The following is a 15684-nucleotide window of genomic DNA, read 5'->3' on the forward strand; positions in this document are numbered from 1 at the left end:
TATGTAACTACTTTACTTTTGTCCCAGCTTCTAGGAACAAGTTTGTATTTGCTGTTGCACAAAAAGCTCTCCATTAAAGGAGAACCACACTCACAGACTCAAAAAAAACAAGTTTGTTTCATCATGGTTTGGTGTTTCCTACATTTTAATACCACTCTGGGACAATTTACAGGTTTTTAAATATTTCTGTACATAGTTTCTCAGTCTGACCTCATGGGGTCTGGCATTTTGAAGTGATTCTGATTTATTTAGTCTGCCTCTGGTTGTGCCCCAATGCAGTGCTTGAAAAAAAAAAAAAATCACACGGGCTTTCTTCCTAAAGCTCCTGTCACTGCATTGATTTTACATGTATACACTGCTGTCTTTCAGTTAGTTTTAAGTCACATTTCATACCATTCAGTGACTACTTAAAATGTCACAGAACAGACTTTCAAAGTACTTTGTACTGCTGCTGCTTTTTAGAATGACTAAACTACAGTCTTTTGTGAAGCCTGAATTGTACTAGTTTGACTCCTCTCCCATCCCCTTTCACATTTAACTTCCCTAGCTGTCAAAGTGCTAAGGGTAATTTGAGCTGCTACCTGCTCTGACAGCTCACAACATGAGACTTGACTCGTATACTGTTCCCTTGTTCTAGCCTTTACTTTCTGTATGGGTAGGGGAAGGACCATGGAGCTGTGACATCACAGCATGGAGTGGGTTTTTAGGATGGTAGTGGTGATGTCAGTTTGGGGAGGGAAATGGCCAGAAAACTACCTGTATTCTGTGGCATTTATCACATCCGTTTGAATGTGAAACCACCGCAGTATAGTAAGGTACTGTTTTAGTGAAGAGATGGTCAATTTAAAAATTTTTAAATGCTGTGTTTTTGTTTGTTCATAGCAGGGACAGTAAATAGTGAGAGAAAAGACAGAGAAGTTGAGCATTTAATAGAATCCCATTGTTGTCCTTTTAAGCTCAAAAGAAACACCAGTAATATTCCTTTTGTGAGAAAATATGATTTCCTACAAAACATTCTCCTTCCTTTTTCTGTTTAAGTTATATACAAGTCTAAATGTACTGTCTACTACTTTAACATGAAGGAAGATTACATCTGCCTTGTTAAAGTTTTAAAAACCTGTTTTAAGCCGTGGTGGTCATCTGGATTTTTTTGCTTCACTGACTCTTCATTTTTGGATTATCTTTGGACTATTGCTGGTAGTTTGTGTTTGTACTTTTTGGCTGATTGTGTACCAGCAGAGCCACATGGCTAACATACATCTATTGAGCTAGACTATGTTCCAAATATGAATGAAATGCAGTCTAAATGGGAGGATATTTTAACCAGAGGAGGTAATCCAATTTTAACCATGAGTTTTGAAGGGAATCCTGGAACTCGTGAGCATAGCAGACCAGATGGATATCCGTAGTTCATGCAGAAGGTAAAAAATTTGGAGAATGACATTAAGTATAAGTGCCTTACTTGGCAGAGACATTGGAATGCCTACTTACGGTGAAACCCACCCAGAATTATTGAAGCAGTGGCCATAATTGAACTTGGAACTGAGTAGAACATACATGCAGCTGCTCATAGATTATTTTGATCCGTTTGACCTGAGCCTAAGCACTAGTATATAACAAAAGTACTGTGACATTATAGAGCAGTTTGAAGGGGAGACCTATACTAGTGCTTTGAATAGCATGTACATTAATGTTGCACTGTATGAGAATAGACTAAGGCAAACTAAACAACGTAAACTACAGACTTCATGGACTTTAGCCTTGGTCATGTGCTTAAATGGCCATGAAATATTTCTAATTTTACAAGCCCTAATAATAATGATGGTGGAGTGGTGGATGTAGGAGTACCTACATCAAGCACAGCAGACATGCCTTCACTAGTTCTGCCTACCAAAATGCAGGAGTGTCAGAATTCTACTTCTCAACGAATTAATGTCCCAAACACCCCCTGAAATCAGTACAACTCCTTTGCCTAACGAGCAAGCTAATAATCAGGTCTTGCAGGGAGCAAGACCTAAACAGTTTATTCCATCAACTCTTGATCGTTTTTTTACCATTACCAACAAAGCAGAATGTGCAGAGACAGCAGCATTCAATGAGCCAAGGAAGAAGAAAAAGGAAGCTGTCAGGAGAGAGAGCCACTCCGAACAGGAGACAAAGGCAGTAAATACTTACCTGGCAGTGGAAATACCACCGTCAAGAAGGTGGTTTCCCCAGGGTGAGGCTCTTCCATTGCACATTTCAGTTCAGTTGACCTCCGTGGTTTCCCTAATGTGGGAAACTCGACTGCATAATTTATGGTAGTGGGGGACTGCGTTCGCAATGACTATATTTGAGTACCTAATGGTTAAGGTGTTTGCCTTAGAAACACAAGGTGCGGGGTTTGAATCTCACAAGGGATAATTGGCTAGGCTTAAAATGGCTCTGAAGGGCAATTAGCCTAGTACTAACCTATAAACAATATAAATGATCTTGTAATTTGTCAGACTATAATCTAACTGAAGCTGAAAAAGCTGCGTTAAACAGAGGCCTGGCTTTCATACCCTCTGCATGTACTGAAGTGAATTGCTGACTGATTTAAGAGTATTTGGTAGAAATGTGGCCTTTTGAATTGTTTTTTAAAAATTATGATAGAGCAGTACTAGATATTTACAAAAAGTTTTTACATCTGCCATGCATGACCATGTAGAATCTTTTATTAGAGCTTGTGAAAATGAACTTTATAGTAGTTTCTATTCTAGTAATAGAGGCTCTTTTTCTAATCTTACACAAGATGAGATATGCAGAACAATCAAGCCCCAAGTATAAGACCTGCAGACAAAGGAAGGGTTGCTGCTGTTCTGAATAGGGGTGATTATGTTCGTTCTATGAAGGAAATGTTGAGTGTTACAGATATATATGCCCCAATAACGCATGTTCAGCATTTGAAAATTGTTAAAAGTATTAATGAATGCTTATATGATTTGTTAATGTGCAGACAAATAGATGAGCAGTTATATAGGTTTTTCACAGTTGATCATCCTAGAATACCTTGCATCAAAGGGTTGCCCAAAATGCCTAAATGTTTGGACAGACCACCACTAAGACCAAGTGTAGATGGAGGGGGCTGGGTTACAGAGCCCTTTTCGATATATGTGAAGAGTAAATTAGGACCTGTAGTAAGGCAGATTTTCCAACAGTCTTGAAGGATACGTCCCATTTTTTGAGAGATCTGAGGGGGTTTAAATGAAACACCAAGACTAAGTAGTTGTTATATGGTTACCCTTGATGTACAAAGTTTGTTCACTTGTATATACCCAAGGAGTATGGGGTTGAGGTAGTAAGAAGTGAACTGAAAGAAATGGGGAGCAGCGATACAAATGAAATTGTTGATTTGCACATTATTTTATTTAATATCTAACAATATATTTGTATATGATAGCAATATATATTTACAAAAATGGGGGGTTGCCATGGGCACCCCATGTGTAAACTCATATGTGAACATGCTAGTTTACTATTGGGAGAAACAGCATTTATTTAACAGTGGGTACAGTAAATACATTAAGATATATAGACGTTTAGTCGATGACACAGTTTTGCTTTGGGAGGGGGAGCCATCGCTATTATTGGATTTCATTAAGTACTTCGAATCTACAACAGACTTTTTGAGATTTACAACATCCTTCTCACTCATAGAAATAGACTTTTTAGACATCTATGTGTATAGAGACAGTTTGGGTCAAATCAACATCAGGCTCTTTTGAAAAGCCCATTGGGAAAAGTCTTAGTTCATAATACCATGCATCCTAAGCACATATTCCCAAATATTGTCAAAGGGCAATTAATTAGAGCTAGCAATATATGCTATGTGCAAACTGATAGAGAAAAGTTAACTACTTGGAGCAACTATTTCTGGAGAAGGGGGTATGACAAAACTGTGTTTCAAGCTGTAAAGAATGAAACTGCTGCTAACAGTAAAGGAATTCATTCTATCAGTGTAAAGCCAGCAATGAATGCAACTGTAAAAAGGAACCTCAAGCATAATGATGTACGTTGTGTTACCAAGTATGCTAGTGATACTAGCAAGGTTTGTGATATAATTAAGAACTGGCATTTCCTGATAACTGAAAGAAATAGAAAATGTTATAGGTAGAGTACTCTGTTTTGCATATAAGAACAAGAGCAATTTAAAACAGTTACTTTGTAACGATCTGTTAAAGAATACTGTATCCCCACTGAAGCTTGGAACATATCCTTGTAATAAGTGCAAAATGTATCCGTTTCTTCTGTACAGGAATTTAAACACCCTATTAGATTCTATTAACTTAATTTAGCTTAATATACATGGTAGAGTGCGTACTGCGGTGGTGGTGCTGCGGTAGCGTTGTCACCTCACAGATGTTGCCCATTCGATTCTCAGAGCGTCTTCTGTGTAGCGACATGCGTGAATGGGCGTTCCTTCGTTGAAGGTTGTGCGTTAGGCCCGGCAAGCCAGTTCATAAAAATCTACTGCCAATCATTAGCGGACTGAAGTTCCGCTGTGGCGACCCCTAACCGGGAAAAGCCGAAAGACGCAAATACATGGCAGAGTGCACAGGATGTACATGTTTTTATATAGGGAAAACACAAACGGCTCAGAGAGAGAATCTGCCAGTATATTTTTGATACAACAAATAAGAACAAATTAAATGCTCTAGCTAAGCATACAATGGAATTCCCTTCACATAATTTTAGGTTTAGAGTCCTACAAAATGTTAATGACGACGAGAGGGGGAAATTTAAACAACTTAATTGAAAGAATTGAATTAAAGTAGATGTTAAAGCTGCAAGCTCATGTATACCCTGGGTTGAACAACTATGTATGCATTAAACCTGAACTAGAAGCTCGCTCAATTAAATAAGATGCAATACTAGCTAAAGACTTAATTGATGTATTTAGGGTGAATTTATTTTAATGATGTATTTAATTGATTAATTGGTGCTTTTTGATATAAAATGTGTAGGGATTTTGACTGTTTTATTGAAGACTTGAGAAAGCGTAACTTATTCTACGTGAAAGCGCTTTTCTAAATAAACCTGTTTTAAGCCGTGGTGATCATCTGGATTTTTTTGCTTCATTGACTTTTTGTTTTTGTATGATCTTTGGACTATTGCTGGTAATTTTGTTTGTGCTCGTTAAAGTTTTAAGAACTTAAGCTTTTTATTGCCACAATTGACACTATTAATTAAGTGATATGGCTTTTAATATGGTCATTTCTTCTTGTTTTTATTGTCCTGTGTTAGTGTCAGCTGTTAGAATGTGCATTACCGGTTTACTTTTCCTAGCACAATTACTTTTTTTTTTTTAGTACATCTTAAAAACTAAACGTTGAAATCTGTGCAAATCACATAACAAGGAAAGATGTCAAGCTAAACTGACTAAACCCTCCCAAACAGAGCTAAGTGAAGTGAGGCAAAAACAAAGAACAAAGGGGAAAGTCTGCATAAAACTAGGTAACCTTGTAAATGATAGATGAATCGGGTTAAGTACGGATTCCTGGAATAGACACTCTCCCCTCTGCCCATGTCACGTAATAAAAGGTAATGGATAACCACTTCATGGTGTGTTACTATGTCTACAAAGTAATGATATATCAGTTTTTTAGGTTCAACTATTTTAGCGTCATTGCCTCACAGCAAGAGGTTCTCCCGTTCGATTCTTGGCTTGAGGCACCATAAAAATAAACTGCCAATCATTAGCGGACTAGAGTTATGCTGTGGCAATCTCTAACTGGGAAAAGCCGAAAGGCATTACTTTTTATGAAGCCTGGGATGTGCGGGTGAAACTGCTCAGTCGTTTGATCCATGTGAATAAAGCAGTGTTTCACCTTTTAAGCTGTGGTGTGCCCTTCTTTTTTATTTTTTTGTGGATATTTCGGTTATTCCACCCTTGGTGTGGTGGTTTTGAGTTTGTTATATCTTAGGAGAGCAGTCTGATCACTAGACAACCTGTTGGAAATGCTTTGAGTGTAGTGTCATTGTAAAACATTCCACACATCGGTGATAGTCCCCCCCCCCCCCCAAAAGTAAATGGGTAAGTACAGTTTCCTCCTGTACCTGAGAGAAAGATATACTTCATCCTAATATTTCCAGGGTATATGAGTGTGAGTGCAAGTGTGTAGTGTAGAAGAAGTACTGTGGCAGGACTAATCAACCGGTGACAGTGACACCCTGATCCCATGTGCAAAAATGGGAGGGGGGGTGGATGGAGCTTGGCTGGACACCTCCATTCAAAGAACTTTTCTTTCACAGGAAAAAAATAGTTGTTTGAGTGGAAAAACTTTAGAAAAAAATGTAAACAGAATTTTATTACTCTGAGAGGATACCTCAGGATTTTGGGTGTCATGGCATATATGATTTGCACGATACTTCTGACAAAACTCCACATGAGAAAAAGACAGTAGTATTTAAAATCTCTTTGGTCCCAGCATCAGCACCCTTTATCTTTCGAATCCAAATGCTTAGCTTGAGCTGGTTGACAGTTTTGGAACTTGGAAGTTGGCCGGCTGTTCTATCCTTAAGCAATAGCTTACAAGTGGGTGAGGATGAGGGCAAAGCCTGAGTGATTGATTAAATAGTGCCAACTGTGGGTAAATTTTGGGTCTATATTAGCAACTCTAACTACCAAAATAGCGAATCAGGCAATGTTGACATATATATTTGCCGATCTCACTGTTAAACGAACAGTAAAAAGATACTCAAATTATTGAAAAATTTTAGTTGGCCAACATCGCTTCCCTAGTTTCATAGTGAATATAAACTCTATTTACTTGCTGCAACATACAGCACCTAGTAGGTAAGCATAGTGTACTTTCCATTTGAAGTACTTGTTTTAATATTGTCTACCACTAACGTAGAAGTATCCCTAGAAATACGTGCAGTCTCTTTCAAATTGTGACATGCCACGTATCTCTCCACTTCAGCAGCATCAGATGGAGGATGGTGAGGTGCAGACTTCATTAACAATTCTCCATTCACATGTTTAATAGTCACTGCCCTACCTTTACATTTCTCTCAACTTTAGCCTGCAACACCAATATCGTTTGTCTTTCCCCGTTTTTTCAAATTGAAGAGAGATCCAGCTATATGCAGCATGTCTTTGCCCTTTTGGGATACAACAGTCTGATGAGCACCCATGATACTAGGGAAAACAGCGGTGTATTATTCAGTGCAGTCTCTGACCATATGTGTAGCGCACAAGTAATCTGTTAGACGTGCCTTTTATACTGCAATTATGTACCTTTTAAGTACGACAAAAATCACTACTAATATTCACAATATTTAATAAAATTAATTCAACTACAGTTCGTAACATACATAAACTTACATTAAAGTTCACAAATGCTGAATATCAAAGTAATTTAAAAATGGATAGGTTATGATATGTACAAGATAAACATTGTGACCTCTGACGCTTACATAAGTTGGCCAACTGTAACAATTCGACATGTACTCTGTATATCTTTAGTGGTTTCGCTCACTAGTGGTTTTGAACAAAGTGTCGATCAACATTCTAATCGTCTGATTTGCTAATGTAGACCCTAAATTTTCATGTACCCACACCAATGAGTTGGTTGTTGTTGTTACTATACAGTAACATTCTTTAAGAAAAAAAATTGCTTGCATTTCTTTAATGTTTTGTATACTGGTACAATAGTGTTCCTCAGCATTTTCTGATGTACTGCACATATGTGTGGGACTTGCATCCCCACATTTGCACAGTTTCAGTGCTGTTCGACAGAAGCAATGGAAAAACTCTCCATTGATTTTGTATAGTATGAGGCAAAAATGTGGCCATTCTCTGATAATCTGTACAGTTCAGATGTATAAAAGTCTGCCAAGACAGCCTAGAAATAGAAGGATTTCTGTATCTTTAGTTTTGCAGAATGTACCTGATTTTTCTTGACTTTGATGTTTTAACCAGCTTGTGCCGTTTAGTTTCCCTGAGAAAGGGGAACCATTTTTGGCTTGACAAGAAAACATACTACCAATCCTACAGGCAGTCCTTCCAGCACTAAAAAAAAAAAAAGTGGCTAACTAGTAGCCAGCTGTGGTGACAAAGGCTGTTCAGTTTGACTCCTGCTGGTGGGCACATTTGCTGTGGCCAAAGCTGGTCCTCGGTCCATTCCTGTTTTTCCTGTGTCACTGTGATGTTGCCCATACAGCCAATATGGACTTGGGGGTTCATAGAAGGATACTAGGCTATTGGGCCAGAGGCCCTTATAAGCCTAGCCAAGAATGTTGGCCATGTTCCTACAAAATCACCATTTCCTCTGTCCAGCAGGGACAGAGGTGGGATCCCAGGAGTGTATTTTCTGTTTCCCATTCAATTGTCCAGGTTCCTGTTAGAGGGCTTGTGAGGTATTCTGCTTGACATAGCCATGAACCTATTGGCCCTAGGGCCTATACAAGCATAGCCATAACAATTCCCTGGATATTTCTTCCCACAAAATTTACTTCCCTGGACCCCTGTCTAGCAGGGCGACTGACGTGATTCCTGGGGGTGAATTTCCTATCTCCCATCCAATCGTCAAGGTTCCTTTGGAAGAGGGCCATGGAGGTTCTCTGCTTGACATGTATGGGCAGTCTGTGCCAGAGTCTGGGGAGTCTCTGGGATGGGAACCTATCCCTCCAGCATGTTTTGTTCATTGTGATTGCAAGGTTTAGATCCCTGGAGCGTGTGGCTCTGAGGGATTGGGATTTCTTTCCAATTTTGTTTAGAAACAAAGCAATGTCAAAAAAATGTTAAGTCATTTAAATATCAATGGCGGGGAGGTTTAAAAAAAAAAAAAAGCTGGAACTCTATAAAACTAAGGACATTCAAATAAGTCTGTCTGTGTAAATGACTTTTTTAAGATCCCCACCCGTGCCCTGGCAGTCCGTTTATCCCTTCCAGAAAGTCTGAATCTCCACTTCTGTCTTTGGTAGAAGATTGCTTCTGAATCAGTCTCAGAACTTCTACATCTGAAGTACAAGTGGCAATAAGATTTCCAGGGAATTTTTGCACATCTACCAGACCAACACCCCTTATCTGATGTCATTTTCATTTGTTCCTCAGTGAATTGGTTCGGATCCAACTCTCCCACATCTTGGTTCGGATTGGATCCTCTGATCAACTCGGCCACGTCCTGAAGATTCTAGGTTCCGAATCTTGAGCTCCTCTCTTTTACCCATAATGCCCCTGATCACTACAAAATACATTTTTCTACAGCTATTCTCTTGGCTAGCTTGCCCCACTTACCTTCTTAAACTCTTTTTTTTTTTTTTTTTACTGAGTTTTCGTTATTTTTATACTACCATTGCTAGTAGTCTGTTCCTTCCCTTCTCTGTCTACCTTTAGGTATTTTCCTTGTACTACCATCATTTGAAAACTTTTAATCTATTTATTTGTCTAGTATGGCTGATAAGCTGACTGGATTTAAAAAAAAAATGCACTTCTGTGGGCATAAGATCCCCAGCTCTGATGCCCACAGGGAGTGCATTTGTTTGGACCCAGAACATCTGGACGCCTCTTGTTCCGTATGTGCAGCCTTTAATGCAAGAGCAATTAGTGACGGGAGGAATAAGCTAGTTTTGAAAGGCGTCGTTCCTGCTTCAGCTTTATCTTTAGGTACTTCATTTGGGGCTCAAACCCCCTCCTAGAAATTGAAGGCGCCCTGGGAACCACTGTAAATGCTCACCTGCCCAGTCTCCACAGTCTATGCCTACTGTAGAACCTTCAAAGGTGTTTTCTAAAATCTCTGCTTCAGTGCAGTCTACTTTTTATCTCCTCGGCCTTGTGCTCCCAGGTTTTCTTCGGAGCCAGTATCTCTGAGATTAAAGTCTCCCTTTTTGCAGTACCTGAGAAACCTGAAGTCTTCAAGGCTGCCTTCCACACCCTCTTCCATTAGGTCTTCCTGTAGTCTGTCTGAAGCAGAGGTGGATAGGATGATGAAATTTCTCAAGACACAGGTCTAGATGGGGGGTTTGCCAGCTCAATCTCCCATCAGATTTGTGAGCCACCAACCTTTTCTACCTGTAATTGCTCCTTCTCTGACCCAACCAGTCATTTCTGAGTCCTTGGATCTGAGAGCCTCTGGAGTTGAATCGTCCGATCTGAAAGTTGTCGCCCTCTACTCAGATTACTTCCCTGACTGGATCTGCTCCAACACTGTTGGAACACAACTGCTCTCGGAGTAGAAGCACCAATGTCTGATCAGAGAGGTTGACTTGGACTCTAAAGCTTTTGGAGCCATTGCTTCTCTCAAAGCTTTGGCTCTGGATGGCTCTCTCTTCTGACTTCCCCCTTTTGAGTGGGGTGGAACTCAGGGTTGTCTGCTGTGGGAGCCTCTGCTCTGGTGGGATTGTCATCTGCTTCTCCAGGCCCCTCTGCTATTGAGGTGATGGAGAGGGCTTTCAACTCTGAGTAGTGTCTATTCCTCCCTTCTTAGGATCCATACCCTGCTTGCTCTCAATCGTGTGTTTGACTGCTGGTGTCCTACACCTCAGGGGCAGGTAGCCCAGATGAGCTTCCAAGCATTTCCCACCATGGAACTCTCATCTCTTCTGATAAATTCCTGGAACATCCCACTGAGGAGGTCTCTCAGAAGAGGCCGTGCAAGAAGAGGCACTTGGATTCCCTACAAGAATCCCTCACAGAAGGCACCGTCTTTGAGGGGGAAGGGTCTGATAGATCTCCACCTGAAGATGTATCATTTGGAGACCTTGGAGATCCTTTGCCAGAAAGGTGGTTGGTCTTCTGAAAACCCTTCCCTGGAGGAAATTTAGTGTTCCTGGGAGCCTTCAGGTCTGGCTGGCTACGTCTTGGGTCTGCCCCCCCGGCAGATGAGCTTGTAGATCTGGTCTCCCACAGGACATGGAAGGAACAGGACTCCATGGAACCTATCCCCATACTCCCCAGCAAAATTTTAAGTGCCCTTGCTGATGGACAATATTGGACTAAAGGGATCGAGGAGATCCCATGTTTGTTGGTGCAGTCAACAAAAAGCTTGCTGAAGAAAGCTCCACTGTCCACCCCCCTAATAGAGTCTAGGGCTTTGGACAGGCTTGGGAAGCGACTGTATATCAGTTCAGCGATCACAGGGCAAATGTAGCTATCTGGCACACTTTCACCAGATTACAGAGGGACTTGATAAAGGAACTCTCTAATACTGCTGCAGGGTTTATGTCCCCAGAGGAACAGAAGTTCTTTTCCTCATGAGTAGCCACCCTACAGTCTATTACAAATGCGTCCATGAGGTTGATCTCACAGGCTGCACAAGGTACCTTGAAGGTGGCCTGTTCAGGCATATCCATAAGGAGACACGCCTGGATGCGGTTGTGCAATTTTTGCAGAATTCTTCAAAGCATCATTCAACAGTGCTCCCTTTGATGGATCATCCTTGTGGCCAAAGAATAAGAGAGAGAGAGACCCCCACAGTGAACAGGGTAGAAAGACCTTGTCTGCAGTCGGAATTCACTTTCCTACCCTACAGAGTCCTTTCGGTAGAAACTAAAGTGGCAGTAAGAAAATGTGGTTCAGAAAAATCTCAAGGCCCTTTCCAGGAGTCGTGGGGAATTTTCGCCCAGAGGCACGGGGGGAAATAGCCTATAATGATAGATGTCGCTCACTCTGCAGAGAGAGACTGCAGAACCAGGGATCTGTAGATTATTTCTTGGCTAGAGCCTTCCAGTGTTCCTGAAAGGTTGCCTGCCTGTCCCTCTCTGGAGGTAGTTGATGGGTGCTTATCCTTCTACCAAAATGCCTGGTTAGCCTTCACAAGCATCTGTTAGGTGGAAAGGATGATATTCAGAGGGTACTTCATTCCCTTTACAAATTCCTGAAATAACCTAGGAAAATTCTCTCTGTTCTAGCCAGTCAGAAGGCGCTAGTAGCTCAAGAGATCACAAGTTGCCAGACAAGAGCTGTCCAGGAGGTCCCCCCACACTAAACAGGATCTGGAATTTTCTCAAGGTTCTTCAGTGCCTGAAAAGACAGGGGACCTGAGACTTGGATCTAAGTTACTGGAACCAGTTTGTAAAGAATTCCAAATTCCGGTGGTCACGGTTCACTCCATTCTGCTCCTTAAGAAGAATGACTGGATGTGCTCAATTGATCTTAGACTCGAACCTTCACCTTTGAGAGCACCTGTACATTTTGATGCATCTATGCTTCCGGATGGGATCCAGTCATTAAATCAGTTCAGAGCCCTGCCCTTTGGTCTCGTCACAGCCCCCAGGGTTTTCACCAAATGCATGGCAGTGGTAGCAGCTCTCCTTACACTGCTTGGATGCTCTTCGTGTTTCACTGTTGCAGTAATTACATTTGGGTAATCTGCTGGCAGATTGCCCTCAGTCGGCCTGAATTCCAAAGTCTTGGGTCCTGCGTCGGTTGCGGTCTTCTCTTCCATGATGTCAGGGGTATAAAACATGCAGCCGACGCCATTTTCTTAAGTCTTTCTTGCCGTGCGGTGCCTGAAGCAGAAGCATTTCGCAAGTGCCGGTCGGCCGACTACTGAAATATTCGCGTTTGAGTTTCAGAACCAAAGTCTTCACTAATGCTAAGTACCCTGTTGGGGAAACTTTTTTCTTGCTTTTTACCGATGTCAGAAAAAGTTGTTAATTGTATTACTTGTGGGAAGCAAATACCTCATAAGGATTTCCATTTATACTGTATTCCTTGCCTAGGCCCTGATCACAACGTGCCTGGCTGTCTGTTTTGTGCTAGATTTAACCAACGCTCTATTAAGCGTCCATATATTTTTGCATCAGAGTATTTTGGATCAGATTTAACTACCCAGAAATGTCGTCGGATAGCAATCAAACTACCAGAGTACATAAAAAAACGCAAAGAAAAGGACAGAGGCAGTCGAGATCCAAAACAGACGATGAAGCTTCTCCTAAGACAGTTGCCGGTTCGCCGGAACTCAGTGTGCTACCTTCGAGTCGCAGGCCTCTACCGACACCCATGTGGAGTCCGGCATGCCGCAAGATACTCAAGGTATTGGACCGATGGATGCATCTCCCTCGGATGGGTCCGGAGCCGCTGAGCAGGCACCGGCTTCTGAGGGTGTATTCAGACCTCAACATTTGTATATCAAACCGATGACAGCTGCAAAACCAAAGACAAAAGCAACTTCTAAAACTAAAAAAACGACTCATGAGCCACGTGCATAAGCCTCTATGCCTAAAAACAGATTATCAAAATGGCTGAAGACCTTATTACCTTGATCAGGGGTACCCATCCCCCTCCAGATAAGAGGCCTAGGCAAGACACTGATAATGATTCTTCAGATCAGGTTTCTATTTCTACTGATTCCTCTTTTGGTCAGGAATTATATATACCTCCCCTATGAGGATTCTGATGCTGAGGAATCTATTCCATCTGCATCTCCTCCTGAAGATTATTCATTTGGAGAAACCTTGCATACTTTGAGGGAGCATTTTCACTGGGAGAGTCAAGACTTCTCAGAATCAAAAAAGAGGCTCAGAGATTTCCTCCTCCTCCTTCAGCACAAGCCTTTAGCCATTCCCCCTGTTTTACACATTGTGGATGATGTGTTTTCAGAGTCAAGCTTGACCCCTGACTCCTTACCTCCGGCTCCCAGTAAGCCTGACTGATATTACAGGGTTCCTGACTCTCATACATTTTTATTTAGAAACCCTGCTGCTGATCCTGAAACTATTTCACAGAGTCCAAAGGGAGTTAAGGCCTCAACAGCAAAAAATCCTACCCCCTCTGCCAAAGATTCAAGGGCACTGTACAAGTGGGGGAAAAAAGGTTTATACATCTGCAACCTTGGCATTCAGGGTCTTAAACTGTCAATTTCGTATGCTTAAGTACCAACAACATGTTATGGGACTGCTGAAACGGAAAATTGTTTATTTCAGAATGTGCAGAAAATAAAGAATAGCAGGAATTATTGCATGCATCTGAACAAGTTGGAAAGCATACTTTGCAATGTGGTTTTGATTCCTTAGAGGCCTCCTGCAGGGCCGCAGTTACTGGATCTTTGATTAGGAGGCATGCCTGGTTAATGGAACAAAATTTGCCTGATCGTGTTAAAGCTAAATTGCTAGATGCACCTTTACAGCATAATTCTCTGGTATTAAGGCAGAAGAGATTTTAAAGAAACTGCAAGACAAAGCTAAGTCTATGCAAACGGTTAAAGACTTCTTACAGGTGCAGCCAGCAAAAAATTGGTCCTTTCCTGTGTCAGACAGAGCTCAAAGGGGCAAATCCAGACTCCCTAAGGGTTCCAGATACCAGGCGCGAGATTCATACAGGTCAAAGCGATGGGGCACCTCCACCTCCAAATCTGGAGGAGATAAAGCGCAAACCTACAGAAAGCAATCCCAATGACTTCCCTCTGTCTACACCAAGCACTTATCTTTTGGCAGCACCCATAGGGGGAAAATGAGCACTTTTTGCTCAAAATTGGCAGTTAATAACCCAGGACAAGTGGGTACTAAACATTGTATCACAGGGATACAGATTCCATTTCCACACTCTGCCAATAGCAAATGGCTGGCCAGATCTGCCAAAAAATCAGTGGGCAGAGGCATAGAAACAGGTTACATCCCTCATGCATATGGGGACCATTCAGACAGTACCAGAACAGGAAAAAGGACAAGGTTTTTCTCAAGACTGTTCTTGGTACCCAGAAAAGACGGAGGCCTGGCGGCCAATACTGGATTTATCAATTTTGAACACACCTGGACATTCCAAAATTCAAAATGCTGACTTTGCAGCAGCTTCTGCCCATGCTGGGCAAGAATGCTTGGCTGGTGACTTTAGACCTAAAAGAGGCATACCTGCATGTCCCAATAAGACAATTGTGCAGAAAATACCTCCGATTCAAGGCTGGCTTAATGCATTACCAATTCTCTGAACTGCCCTTTGGCTTATCTACTGCGCCCAGGGTCTTTACTAAGTGCCTGGCACCAGTAATTGCATTTTGCAGACAAAGACTTATACAGCTATATCCTTACTTGGACGACTGCCTCATTCAAGCAGAGAACAAGGACACTCTCTTCTTCGGCACCTGGCGTTTGTGAAAAGGCTTCTAACATGCCTAGGGTACAAAATAAATTAAAAGAAATCACAACTGGTACCCTCTCAAAAGATAACATTTCTGGGTGCAAGCTTGAATACAACTGCCCAGATGGCTTACCTCACGCAAAACAAGCAAAGGCAACTGACTACTTACTTCAAACTGATGGCAACAAAAACCCAGTCTTCTGCAAGACAAATTCTGCAGGCTCTGGGCTTCATGGCATCCTGTATCCTACTGATTCCATATGCAAGACTGCATATGAGGAAACTTCAATGGTACCTAAAAAGTTTATGGAGTCAACATTCACACAGTCTGGAAACATTGATTCTTCTCATTCCCTGCCTGCAACAGGAGTTTCTATGGTGGGCAAAGGCATGTCACCAAAACATGAGACGGCCCTTCACTCTCCCCCCTGCCAGCCAAACCTTAACAACAGACGCATCAGATTATGCCTGGGGGGCCCACATGGCAGGAAGATGCATTCAGGGCATATGGACACCAAAACAAACGCATCTACATAACAACCAGAAAGAGATGCTAGCTGTTCAAAATGCCCTAACAGCCTTCAAGGACTTACTTCAGCCAGGACAGCTACTGATAAAGACGGACAACACCACAGTGACGTGGT

General features: G+C 41.7%; 1 protein-coding gene and 1 non-coding gene across 2 annotated transcripts in view; both read left to right on the forward strand.

The window, feature by feature from the left end:
- The window catches only part of CDC27 (cell division cycle 27), a 2763676-nt gene that overhangs the window by 46861 nt on the left and 2701131 nt on the right, over positions 1 to 15684 (forward strand). The window lies entirely within an intron of this gene.
- Positions 2168 to 2332, forward strand: LOC122788526. The gene has a single exon (XR_006362719.1). It is a non-coding gene; the product is annotated as a U1 spliceosomal RNA (small nuclear RNA).

This window comes from Protopterus annectens, chromosome 13.part0 (genome assembly GCF_019279795.1).
Source record: "Protopterus annectens isolate FY-2018-M chromosome 13.part0, PAN1.0, whole genome shotgun sequence".
Taxonomy (NCBI): Eukaryota; Metazoa; Chordata; order Ceratodontiformes; family Protopteridae; genus Protopterus; species Protopterus annectens.